The sequence below is a fragment of the Pinus tabuliformis genome, chromosome 8 (genome assembly GCF_031772625.1).
Source record: "Pinus tabuliformis cultivar Carrire ecotype Pingquan chromosome 8, CPIR1, whole genome shotgun sequence".
NCBI lineage: Eukaryota > Viridiplantae > Streptophyta > Pinopsida > Pinales > Pinaceae > Pinus > Pinus tabuliformis.
This window is the reverse complement of record NC_142294.1, coordinates 1,487,878,544-1,487,890,669: the sequence shown is the minus strand read 5'-3', so window position 1 is coordinate 1,487,890,669 and position 12,126 is coordinate 1,487,878,544.

Below are 12,126 nucleotides of genomic sequence, written 5' to 3'. Positions count from 1 at the left end.
TAATGCCCAAATTTACGTAACTATATTTTATTATTAAACCTGAAAACACCTTACAATTACAACATAGTTAAAAATAAATCTCTCATTCATATCAACTCGGCCTTGGCCAATACCTATTTTATGTTATAATGCTATGGGTTGATTTGCATGCCTTGTTGTGTGATCCCTCTCCATTTGATCAACACCGTCCTTTCGCTGAAAACAGAAATTGGTTGGTGTACTTATCTCCTAATAAAAGGAAGAAGCCGAGCTTTTCAATTAGTTTGATATGGCCTCAGGGTTCGAGCGCACCCAAATAATAATGAACGTAGAGAGTAGGCATATGTGCACTTCCAAGCAATTAGATCTGTGGTATATATAACTATTTGTTTCATTGTTTGAACAACAGAAGGATGTAACTCAGTCGCTAAATTGGCTGGCGATGTTTTTCAATTTGGTTTCATCTCAGTTTTGGCTTTTTATTTCCCCATAAGAAACATATAACTTTTCCTTTTGCCCGTGGATCTACTAGATCTATTTAAATTTGTGCTCTTTTTTAATTGGGTTGATGCAATATTTAAGAATTTTTAAATTATTAGATAGATTTTTCAAATTACCAGAAAATGGAATGGTTACGGATGTTTATCAAATGTGCTCAAAAAAATAGAAAATTCAATTCTTCATTAAACAAGTAGGTTTAGTTTTCATTTTTTAAATTAGTTAGTTAGTCATAGGATATAGATGTAGGTTTCTCTTTCATTTTCTAAATAATGAATTTTGAATAGAAAAAAGAATAAAACACCCATCTTAAATGGGTGGATTATATTATATTTATTATAAATTTATTGGTAACAGATTATATTACATTTATTGTTTATTTATAAAAACTTTAATAATATAGAAATTATGGACGGCAAAAAGTGGATTAGGGAGTTGACTAAAAAGTTAAGAAGGGATGGTTATGTTACTTTAGACTTCCCATAACTTACAATAACTTATTAAAAAATCTCTTGATTTGTTGTCCAACTTCATCAATTTCTGCCTTGGTTATAAACTTCATCAACTTCTTTATAGGTTATAAACCTAGCCAGGGTAGCCAGGAGACTATCAATTATTCTTCATGGCATTCTAGGGTACTTTAAAAAGGTCCGAGCATGTCTTGGCCACAAATCATGCTATTAGCCTATAGGCATAGGCCGTAAAGTAACGCTGCAATTCCAAACCCCTCCATTGACCAAATGATAACAAAACCCTAATTTCATTTGTTTATGTCTAGATTTGGAATGTTGAAACACAATGCAATTACAAAAGTTGACACTTACCAAACCCCTCCATTGACCAAATGATAACAAAACCCTAATTTTATTTGTTTATGGTTGGATTTCGTATGTTGAAACACAATGCAATTACAAAAGTTGACACTATGGGAAAAATGATAATGATTGTAGCTGATTTTAATAATAACAAGTCAACACTTATTTGAGGTTATAGTGTCAAAACTTTTTTTTAGAGCATAGTAATAATAACCAATCTGAAAATGATGGACACTCAACAACTTTGTATAATTTTTTATTATTAATAAAATTGTAAAAAAAACATTAAATTTACATTTAAATTTTTAAAAACAATAAAAAATTTATATAGATAAATTAAGAAATTGTAAAAAATTACTAAACTTTTATTACAAATCCAATTAATTTTATATTTATAATTTTTATATTTATTTTTTATAATTAAAAATATTATTATATTACATAATTTAATTTATGAATAAATTTGATATATATTTTATTTAATATTTATAATTTTTATAATTAAAAATATTATTATATTAGATCATTTAATTTATGAATAAATTTGAGGTGTATAATATTTTGAACCTCTCTCCACACTCGCTTGTTCGTTTCCAATCCCCACTGCCCAATCCCTGTTGGAACGGCACAATTATGGATCTTAAAGACCAATCTTGGTGGATAAACAATATCTAAAATTGTCCATAAGAACATCTATCTTCTGACCTGCTCCTTCCACCGACCCGTTTTTCCGGGAAGACGTCCCTCTTGTGCATAAGCCCGGTTGTTTTTGTCTATTTCATTCACTCGCCCTGTCGTTTCAATGTTTATGATTATTATATTTAATTTTTGTAATTAAAAGTATTATTACTAGCATTTGCACCTAGTGTTGCAAAGAAAACGCCGTAAGGCATAGTGTGTGGAAGAATATTGAAATGTGATAGGCTTTTGCGGGCTTTTTTGGAAGCAAGGGTCGATGAATTCGAGCTTTTATTTGAGGGAGCGATGCCGAAAACCGTTGAAATGGAATGCAAGGAGACATAAATATGCATTGAACCTGTTTAGAGACCTTTTTTTGTTGTTGGGAAAAACTGTGGAGTTAAAGGTGAAGATAAATGAACGAGTCCATGTGAACAACAATCGGGCAACCATATTGATTTGGAAAGGGCTATCTAAGAAATCATTGTTCAAATGGGAAATTAAATTAATATGCGAACAACAACCAAGCAACCATGTTGATTTGGAAAGGGCTATTTAAGAAATCATTACTGAAATTGAAAATTAAATTAATATGAAGATATATTGAAAACATGTATTATAATCATTAAAGTCAATTGATTTTGTAAACAAAATATGTTAAAACCCATTGACAATGAAATGGTTGTGAGGAAATAAACTATCAAAATGGCATTGATGTCGAAACATCCCTTTTTTAAGTTTGAAACGGGAAACACAAATAGTTGGGGGGACATGAACTATCAAAATGTTATTTGATGTTGAAACATCCTTTTTTAAGTGTGAAATGGAAAATACAAATATTGTATTGTAACATCCTTTTTAAAGTTTGAAATGGAAAATACAAAGTGTGTTGTAACATTCTTTTTAAAGATAGAAATGGAAAACACAAATAGTTGTGAGGAAACAAACAATGAAAACGGTATTCGATCTTGAAACATCTTTTTTCAAGTTTGAAATGGAAAATACAAACAGTGAATCGTAACAAAAGAGGTTCGAGAAGGAATATAATAGTCTAAAGAACATTGTGCTTGTCATTCCATATTTGAAGTTGTATGAAAACATGGTGGAGGCAGCGAAGGCCTGAAGAAGCAGCAATGGACCTGCAAAATTTATATTTTGTTAGAATTAGTAATATGTAAACCAGTTGCAGAAATTTATTAGCAATACTCTGCAGGTGAGTTGCGTTAAAATGAATCTGGAATGAATGGTAATGAAGTTACCTTTGCTATGGGGATGCATATATTGTTAGTGGAAGATGCATGGTGAATAACGGCATATTGAACACCATTGGAGGTCAATGCACAGCTGGAGACGCAGTTTTTTTGCTTGCCAATCTACATGTAGTTGTGTAGTTATGTTATTTCTGAGCCCATGTGGCCTGTTGCAAAAGAAAGAAAAGGTAAGAATGAGATGTATAGACAATATAAAGACATTCTAATATTTGCTTATTTACTAATAATGATTAAAGTTTGTTGTTGTTGAAAGATATGGAAAGTATGTTAAGAAATAGAATGAGGCAAATAAATGGAGGAAACCTTTTGGCGATGTCAAAGTACGGGTTGGAGCAGATTATCTGGAGGCGGCATTGAACGGAGAATTTCCTCTGCGTGTTTTCTGCGAGCAATGTTTTTGTTGTCCTTCATTTTACTATAACGATCGAAACTGAATGCGGGGTTAATCCGGAGATCTTGCAGAGAAGGCACTCTTGAAATAGCTGTGAATGTGAGACCTTGACGTTCTGTTTTTCCAATGTCAATTGTTGCTTTCGGAAGGGTCATACCTTGAGATTTATGTATGGTTAAAGCCCAAGCCATCTTCAGTGGAATTTGTGCACGACCATTTCTTTTTACTGTTGGAATAGGCAAGTGAGTGGGGTTTCTTTCATCCCAAAGAGGCCCAATGTACTTGGGGAAATCTACGACAACAAATGTTGGAATTTGTGGTGGTGCAGTTGATTCTTTGTAAAAGATGGTTACAATTTTTCCAAGGGAACCATTAACAAGACCGGCTGAAACCCAAAGGTTGGAAGTCAACATAACTTTTTCGCCATTGCATAGCAATACAATTCGCTCAAGTTGCTCATCTTCAGGGGAAAGACTGGAATATGTGGTGTCATCTTCAGCAATGGATCGTGCGATAGGAGTGTTAAGAGATTTCATCATTTGCTTATTATGGACCGTTGTTTGAGCATTTGTTGGAAATAGATGCATGGAATCATGGAATGAACATATTTCTTCTTCTGATAAAAAGGAATCTGTGCGCGACATGAGTATGTTGTAGTCATCGATTGTTGGATTTGCATCTCTAATGTTCTGGAGAATGTTCCTGAAAGTAACCTGTGCGATGTCGTCGCCTTGTTGACGAAATATTGTGTCCAATGTGATGACTGTGTTGAAGGTGTTCCACAGTGCGCTTCCATGGCTCGTCCCTGCATACAGAGGTATGTCTTTGACGGGTGGTAGCTGACCGAGATCACCAACCAATATTATGGAACAACCACCGAAAGGAGTGTTTCTTTGGTGGGGAAATGCCTCGCGAAGACGTTCATCAATATGGCTGAGAAGCTTTGGCCCAATGAAGCTCATTTCATCGATCAGTATGTATCTTATATGCTTGAGTTCTTCCTGGAATTTTGCAAGAGCACTACCTTCTAACGGAATAAGATCCTTTATAGGAAGGTGCAAAGCAGAATGGATTGTCGATGCTTGTATGTTGAAGGCAGCAACCCCTGTAGGGGCGAGGAGCATGATCGGTGAAGGTTCCAGGCTTGCAAGGCCTATGAGCATATCTTTGATGCAATTAATAAGGAGGGATTTTCCCGTACCAGCAGTGCCTTGTATTATCATTCTGAGAGCGGGTAAATAATCCTTCCTAGCAAAATGATTAAAAACAATAGTTAGAGCTTTTCTTTGCATTGGAGATAATGTAGGAAGGGTCGGCAGGGTATGTTGATGTGTTTGAAGAATGCGGTGGATGGAGCGGCTATTCTCAATGAATTGTATTGCATTATTTTGTAGATCCAATGGGATAGTGGTATGATTCCAGTTATGGGTGTCATCAAAGCCACGAAGACCAAGCATGTCAAGGTCGTTTATGAGAAGCTCATTTGTAGGGTGTAATTGGGAAAGTAATTCCCATTCATTTATTTCCATGGCGTCTGCTAGATTGGCTTCATTCATAGTTGAGGTATCATTTGCGACAGATTCAATATCAGATAGTGTGCGGTGTTGATGCCAAGGATTGTAGAATGGACGAAATGTTTGCCAATTTGTGATGAATTCTGCAGTAGAATCTCCTATATCTTGTACGATACGGCGAAAAGGTTTGTATAGCATAAGCTCAACCCTGCAAAAGTCAGCGTAGCAAGGTTCTGTTGTGGATGGTATGGAGGAGTAACGTGGTATGACCCGAACAATTGCCTTTGTAGGCCTTTGTTTCCATTTGCTTGTTTTGCGACGAGGATCATATGACTAGGATCTTGCCAACTCTATTAGTGATGTGGACTCCAGGGTAGAAGGGCGTTGGATATATGTATCTATGAAGTGCGGGGATGTAGTGGAGGCGGCGTCCGTTTGTGGAAGGCGCATAAGAATTTTTTGGTTTACATTTAAAGAAATGAATGGGCGACTACATAATGTTAACGGTAATTTTTGCAGCATATGGCAGGTTTCTTGGGCTCCAATGTCACGATCAACAAGGGTTTCAGCAAGAAATTTTCGAAATGCAGATGTTGCTGGGTCAGCAATGGGTGAAGCAAGGACAATTCTACGTAGCATGTCGTGGAAGCTTTCAGATTTTTTTTCTGCTTTGGATGCATATTTGGCGATATATTTTTGTACAGCGTGTATGGAGAGCACTAGTTGGTAGTCAACATTTGCACGCCAAATAGATAGGATGGTAGGGTTATGGCTATTGAGTCGATCGTCGTTCCGAGCAGGGGTGTATGTTTTTTGGCCATTGGAATCAATGAATAAGGCTGATTTTGGATGTAATTCCCACGGTGCTTTATAACGACATTGGAGTGAGGATCCATTTTTTCTTAGGCACGTGCTTTCTGAGCATTTTGTGTGACGTTCAACACAATTGACGAGTTGTTCATAGTCACTGAAAGGATTGGTTCTGAAGATTTGCGGTGTGGAGAACAGGCAAGGGTCTTCGGGATTTGTCCAAGCATTTGGTTGGTTTGAATTCGAAGGAGCACGAGGGTTCCAAGCGGAAATATATTTGTCGAAGAACTGCCTTGCAATATCGACTGCTTCTGTGTCTTCCCAGTTGAGATTCTCCATATCAGGTGCATTTTCTATCCAAAGGAAACCATGGATGTGCGCAGATCCCCTATGTTGCCATTCATACCTAACAAGAATGCGTTTTTTGTAAGATAATTTTGCAACAGGTGAGGAATGATGTTTAGAGTTCTTGGAGGAAAAAAAATGCGGTAGAATGCGTACCTGTACCAGTAATCTTTTGTATTCAGGTGTTTCTCCAAGATAATCTCACGAAATGCTGTGAATCTATGGTGCATATATAGCGATGTTAAATGTGGGTTAGAGATAATGTTATCATTTCTCCACTTTTGTTGTTTTCCAATATCAATAGGAAGACATCCGGGCATGACTGCATGAAGATCAGGCCATTTTGTATCAGCTGCACTTAATGTGAAGAAGAATGTCGGGCAACCGAGTTGAGATATCATGTCCATTAGTTCATTTTTAGCTTTGTGCCAAAATGACCTTGTTCCACGTAAAGAGCTACCGAATCGCATGACTTGCTCCGCCAAGTGCTCATCTGGAAATTGTTCTAATCGGATGTTTAGATCTTGAATAGATATTGGAAAGTTATCTGTGATGCTTTTTTTCACAAAAATCGACGCTGTTGCTTGACTGCGATGCCGCATCATGAGATTATATATATAATAACGAAAGCGTGGGTGGCTTCCAAATCTGTTATCGTAGTAACGTATGAGATGAAGTGCATATTCATGTAACTGCACTGCTTTCATTCTTGGCTGATTTGGCATTGCAGTGCCTGTTGGGAAAAGGGCGGGGAAAGCCATAGAGAGTAGACCTTCTGTGTTGTATTCATTGACTGGCGATAAACCAATTGTTGGCCACTCAATTGTAGTATCAGATTGGTGGTTGTAAGTATGCAAATAATGGCGGATTTCTTAGATTTCTGTATTTGTATTGGGTATGATGGGTATGAACGATGATGTTTGGCCAGCAGATGGGTCTATGAAATCTTCGGTGAGCTCATGGGGTGGTTCAAGTGGAAGGCGAATAGTGGTTTCTGTAGTATTGGAATGGTGAAGGGAGGAGGAGACATCGGTGGGGATTGCTGGTAAGGATGCCAGTGCATTGGAATCAATACGAACATTCTTATAGTATGGGTCATTAGCCAATTTGTATTCCAATGCAGCGAGAACGCGATGTCTACTGACAATGAAATCATAAGCCTTATGGTCATTACTATGACGCGTGACAATTAGGATGTCCAAGTGCTCAACACGTCGTGGCAACATGTTTGCGATTTTTGTTATGTCTTGAGGAAAACAAATTGTGTGGCCACTGTATTTATACTGGCCACCACGTGCATGTGTTACCTGCAGTATAGGGTTAACCCTAGCAATGAGCATTTCTTCTATTTGCGAAAGAGACGTAAGGGCAGCTGGTTGAGGGCCAGGGTCCATGTTGTTTGATAATGAGAAGCGATGACCCTTTGTTTCAGAGGCGCATCTAGAGCAGCAATCCATGTGGTTGGAATTGCGGATATGTATTCCAGGATATGATTCAAGACAAATGGAGCATGGGCATTTAGGTGGAAGTTTATCAAGCTTTGAACGGAAATCTCGATGTGCTTGATCGGTATAAACGTTGCTGAAAGCATGTGCAAAGGAGGGGTTAGGGCAACGAGGCATGGATGTATTTGTTTGAGAGGTTTGCTGAGAAGATAAAGAGCCTGATAATTGCAAGGGAGGATTGTTTTCAGGGTGGGCCATTTCAGACGAGGAAGGTTGGTCACCCTTTTGTTTTTTGTGTTTTTGACATTCTATGTTGTTTTTTTTTGCTTGGTAAAGCTCACGACGCCGTGCATTTATTCGTTCTTTATTTGTTGCATAGTATCTTCGAGCACGTTCATTATTAGAAGAAGAAGCCATTCGCAAAATTTATGGTACCTATAAGCAAGGGAGGGGAAAACAAGAATGTTATTTAGAGACAACAACCACGTTATTGTATGAAAGCGAAAGAAGGGTAAAAAATACAAGCGAAAGCGAAAGAAGGGGAAAAAAAACTAAGTTCTGAATAGTGGCATGTGAATTTTTTTATTTGAGAAATGTTTTTGAAAGAACGTATTAGTATTTTTTCTGCATACATGTAGGTAGTTTTATGTGTAAAGTTGATAAAAGGAAAAAAAAAATGTGATTTTGTCTACAAACATAATGCTAGATACAATGGAGAAGAAATATTTATTTCAATGGTATATAAGAAATTTTCATAAGAAGACATGCAACAATATATCTTGTAAAGTTGTATTTATAAAATTGGACAATAGGAATTGCCAAAAAGCAAGGAACACATTCTGCAATATTTATCTACAATGTCGAGATGCTCTGAATTTCTCGAATGATGTTTTTACATTCTGTCGTGAAATGCAGTTTTTCTTGTTTTATGATAACGCATTTCAATCGTGGGACTTCTTTAAAAGTTTCTGTCTTCACCGAAAGTGTGAAGATATGATCTGTCCATAGAGCTCTAGAGACAATTTCCTTGATTAGTTCTGGATCTGAAGATAATAGATAGAAGTCTTTGGCATTATTTCCAAGAATTGTAGAGCCCGCGTCTTCGAAAGCAACAGTTGAAGCCAATTCACCAGTGTGATCCTGTATGTCGATTTTCAATAAGTATCTGTAATCACAGTCGCTTACTTCAGCGTTGCATTTTGGACAGAACCACACCCCTGTATTTTGTGGAATAAGTTTTTTCATGCATTTTTTCCCACCAACAATCGACGGGCAAGAAATGTAGTAAAAACTATCCATACCAATTTTTGTTATTGTGCCCTTTAATTGGAAAAATGTTGGTTTCTCTAAGGAATCCATACTGTAAATGTCAACAATTGTTATTTTTTTTTGTTGGGGGCAAAAAGGAGATCTTGTTGTCAAAGATGTTGAAGCAGCAGTCGAGCCTTCTTTTTTAAACCACGACTTTAGCGTATGGGCCTCTTCAATGTCAGGATCTACAAGAACAATGGATCTCGTTGTAGTGCCGATATTTTTCCCATTAAATTCTCCAACATGTGCAGATTTGATTGCAATGATGGGGTTATTGCCTGTAGCACATAGGGAGGAGATTTCCTGTGAAACGGCATTAAAATTATCGCCCCAAAAGATTGCATCTATGCTATACCCTGACATGTCTTGAAGCTGTATTGTTTGTTTATTGACTTCAGAGCCATCTTTTCTACGTATAGTGCATACACTGGAAATGTTTGTGACAACACCCAAAATATCAACAATGGAGTTGACATTTGTTGTTCTGATATCATCAATTGATTTTATACTGAATTGCACTGCTGGATTATGTTTTTTTTCACTGGCAACATGTTCTATGGTAGATGTTGCATTCAACAAAATTTCCCAGTCATTGTTCAAGTGGTTGTATTGCTTATTAGCCATTTTCACATTCCCTTTAGAAACAATGTAGACATTTCCATTTTGGATTTTGTCGAAAAAATAATCTGCGACATTGTTGAAACATGTAATATGTATTTCTCCACCCTCTATATCGAACAGGTCAAAGCCAAACACTTTACCGGGTCCGTATTGATTCTGAAACTGTCGAAGAGCTGTTTTCCTTTGGACGTATCCTTTTATGCACCAGTTTGAGTGGTAAGGGTTTAACGATTTGATGGGAATTTGAACCGGTTGAACGGACGGGGTTGGAGTAGTTGGAAGAGGGCAGGGCCTTTTTGATGGAGGATGTGGATCCGATGAGGATGGAGAGTTTTCATCAGATGTGATGGGGATACTCATAGTTTTTGGATTGCCAATTAAGGGTGCAAATGAAGTAGATATTTCAAAGTCTATTAGCTTTATAGACCTACACGACAAATGAGAGTCAAAGGAATAACTGTTAGAAGCGGTTGTGTTATAAGTAAAAGAATGTTAAATTTGAAATAAGAAATTTATAACAAACTTACGTTGAAGGACCAATAGCTGAGGTAGTCCAACTTTTAACATTTATAATAGAACCCTTTTGTAGCAAGCCTGTTGCTACGAGATCATTGAAATCTTTTGGAAGCATGATGTGTTTCTTATGTGTTCCGTCTGAAATTGCAGTACGATATCGTGGAGTTGATTTTTGCATTGGTTGTATTGGCTCAAGCTCAGCAATTTGCAGGTATGGTTGAATATGAGTTGATCCAGATAACATTGAGGAAATTGCATTTTCAGTGAGGTTTGATGTCATTTTCTGGTACAAAACAAAACACAAAAATGTTGAAGGAAGCATGTTTAGTTTTTTTCTAAATGAGTGGGCATCTAAGCTTATAAACATAATGAAGAAAGATATTTATTACAACATCTTTATACGTTCATTTTTTTTTAAGCATACTTCCACGAAGCGCCATGTGGTTGCTGATTTGATTGCCCAAAAATCATGGTGTTTTGAACGACAGAGGTTGAGAAAAGCCATAGCAGGAGGCGAAGTGCAAGCCCTGGAAGGGACAATGTAGCCATATGAGGTACACCAACATCTCCCCTAGAGGAAAAGGGAGCAGGGGAAATCCTTGATTGGCGAACAACATTTTGTCAAACTGAGACCAACGAGGGAGCAGTGATGTTATTCCGATTTGAATAAATTGTATGACACTTCGACACAACTTGCTTTTTCAATTTTCAAGAGACGAGAAAAAGCTAAAGACGATTCTAGTCGCCTTCGATTTGGGCAACTCTAGTATCAGCTGGTTGCTGAGTTGATTGATCGAGAATCAAGGCGTTTTGAACGGTAGAGGTCGAGAAAAAGTATATTGGCAGGGCAATTGCAAGCCCTGGAAGGGTCAATGTAGCCATATGAGGTGCACCAACATCTCCCCTAGAGGAAAAGGGAGCAGGATTCCTCCATGGGGAAATCCTTGAATGGTGGACTCCATTTTCTTACCCTAAGACCAACGAGGGAACAGTGAGGTTATTACGATTTAAATAAATTTTATGACACTTTGACACAATTTGCTTTTTCATTTTTTAAGAGTCGAGAAAAAGCTAAAGATGACTCTAGTCGCCTTCAATTTCATTCACTCGCCCTGTCGTTTCAATGTTTATGATTATTATATTTAATTTTTGTAATTAAAAGTATTATTATTATTATATAATTTAATTTATAAATAAATTTCTAATAATAACCAATCTCAAAATAGTGGACAGTCAACAACTTTATATAATATTTTTTTTATTAATAAATTATAGTTTTTTATTATTAATAGAATTATAAGGAAAAAAATTAAATTTACATTTAAATTTCTAAAGATAATAAAGAAATTTATATTAATGAAATTGGTTATTTTTACATATAATACTATATTTATAAAAATAAATAAAAAATTACTATAAATTTTACTATAAATCCAATTAATACAAACCATTAATTTTAATACAAACAATTAATTTTATATTTATAATTAAAAATAATATTATTTTACATAATTTAATTAATAAATATATTTGATTTATATTTTATTTAATATATATATATATATATATATAATTAAAAATATTATTATATTACATAATTTAATTTTTTAATAAATTGGATGTCTATAATATTTTGAACCTCTCTCCACACTCGTGTTCGTTTCAATCCCCACTCCCCAATCCCCGTTGGAAGGGCGCAATATGGATCTTAGAGCCCAATCTTGGTGCATCAACAATATCTAAAGTTGCCCAGCGCAATTATGGATCTTAAAGCCCAATGTTGGTGCATAAACAATATGTAAAATTGTCCATAAGAACATCTATCTTAAGAGCTACTCCTTCCACCGACCCGTTATTCCAGGAAGACGTCCCTGCTCTGCAAGAGCCCAGTTGCTTTGTTATTTCATTCACTCGCCATCTCGTTTCAATGTT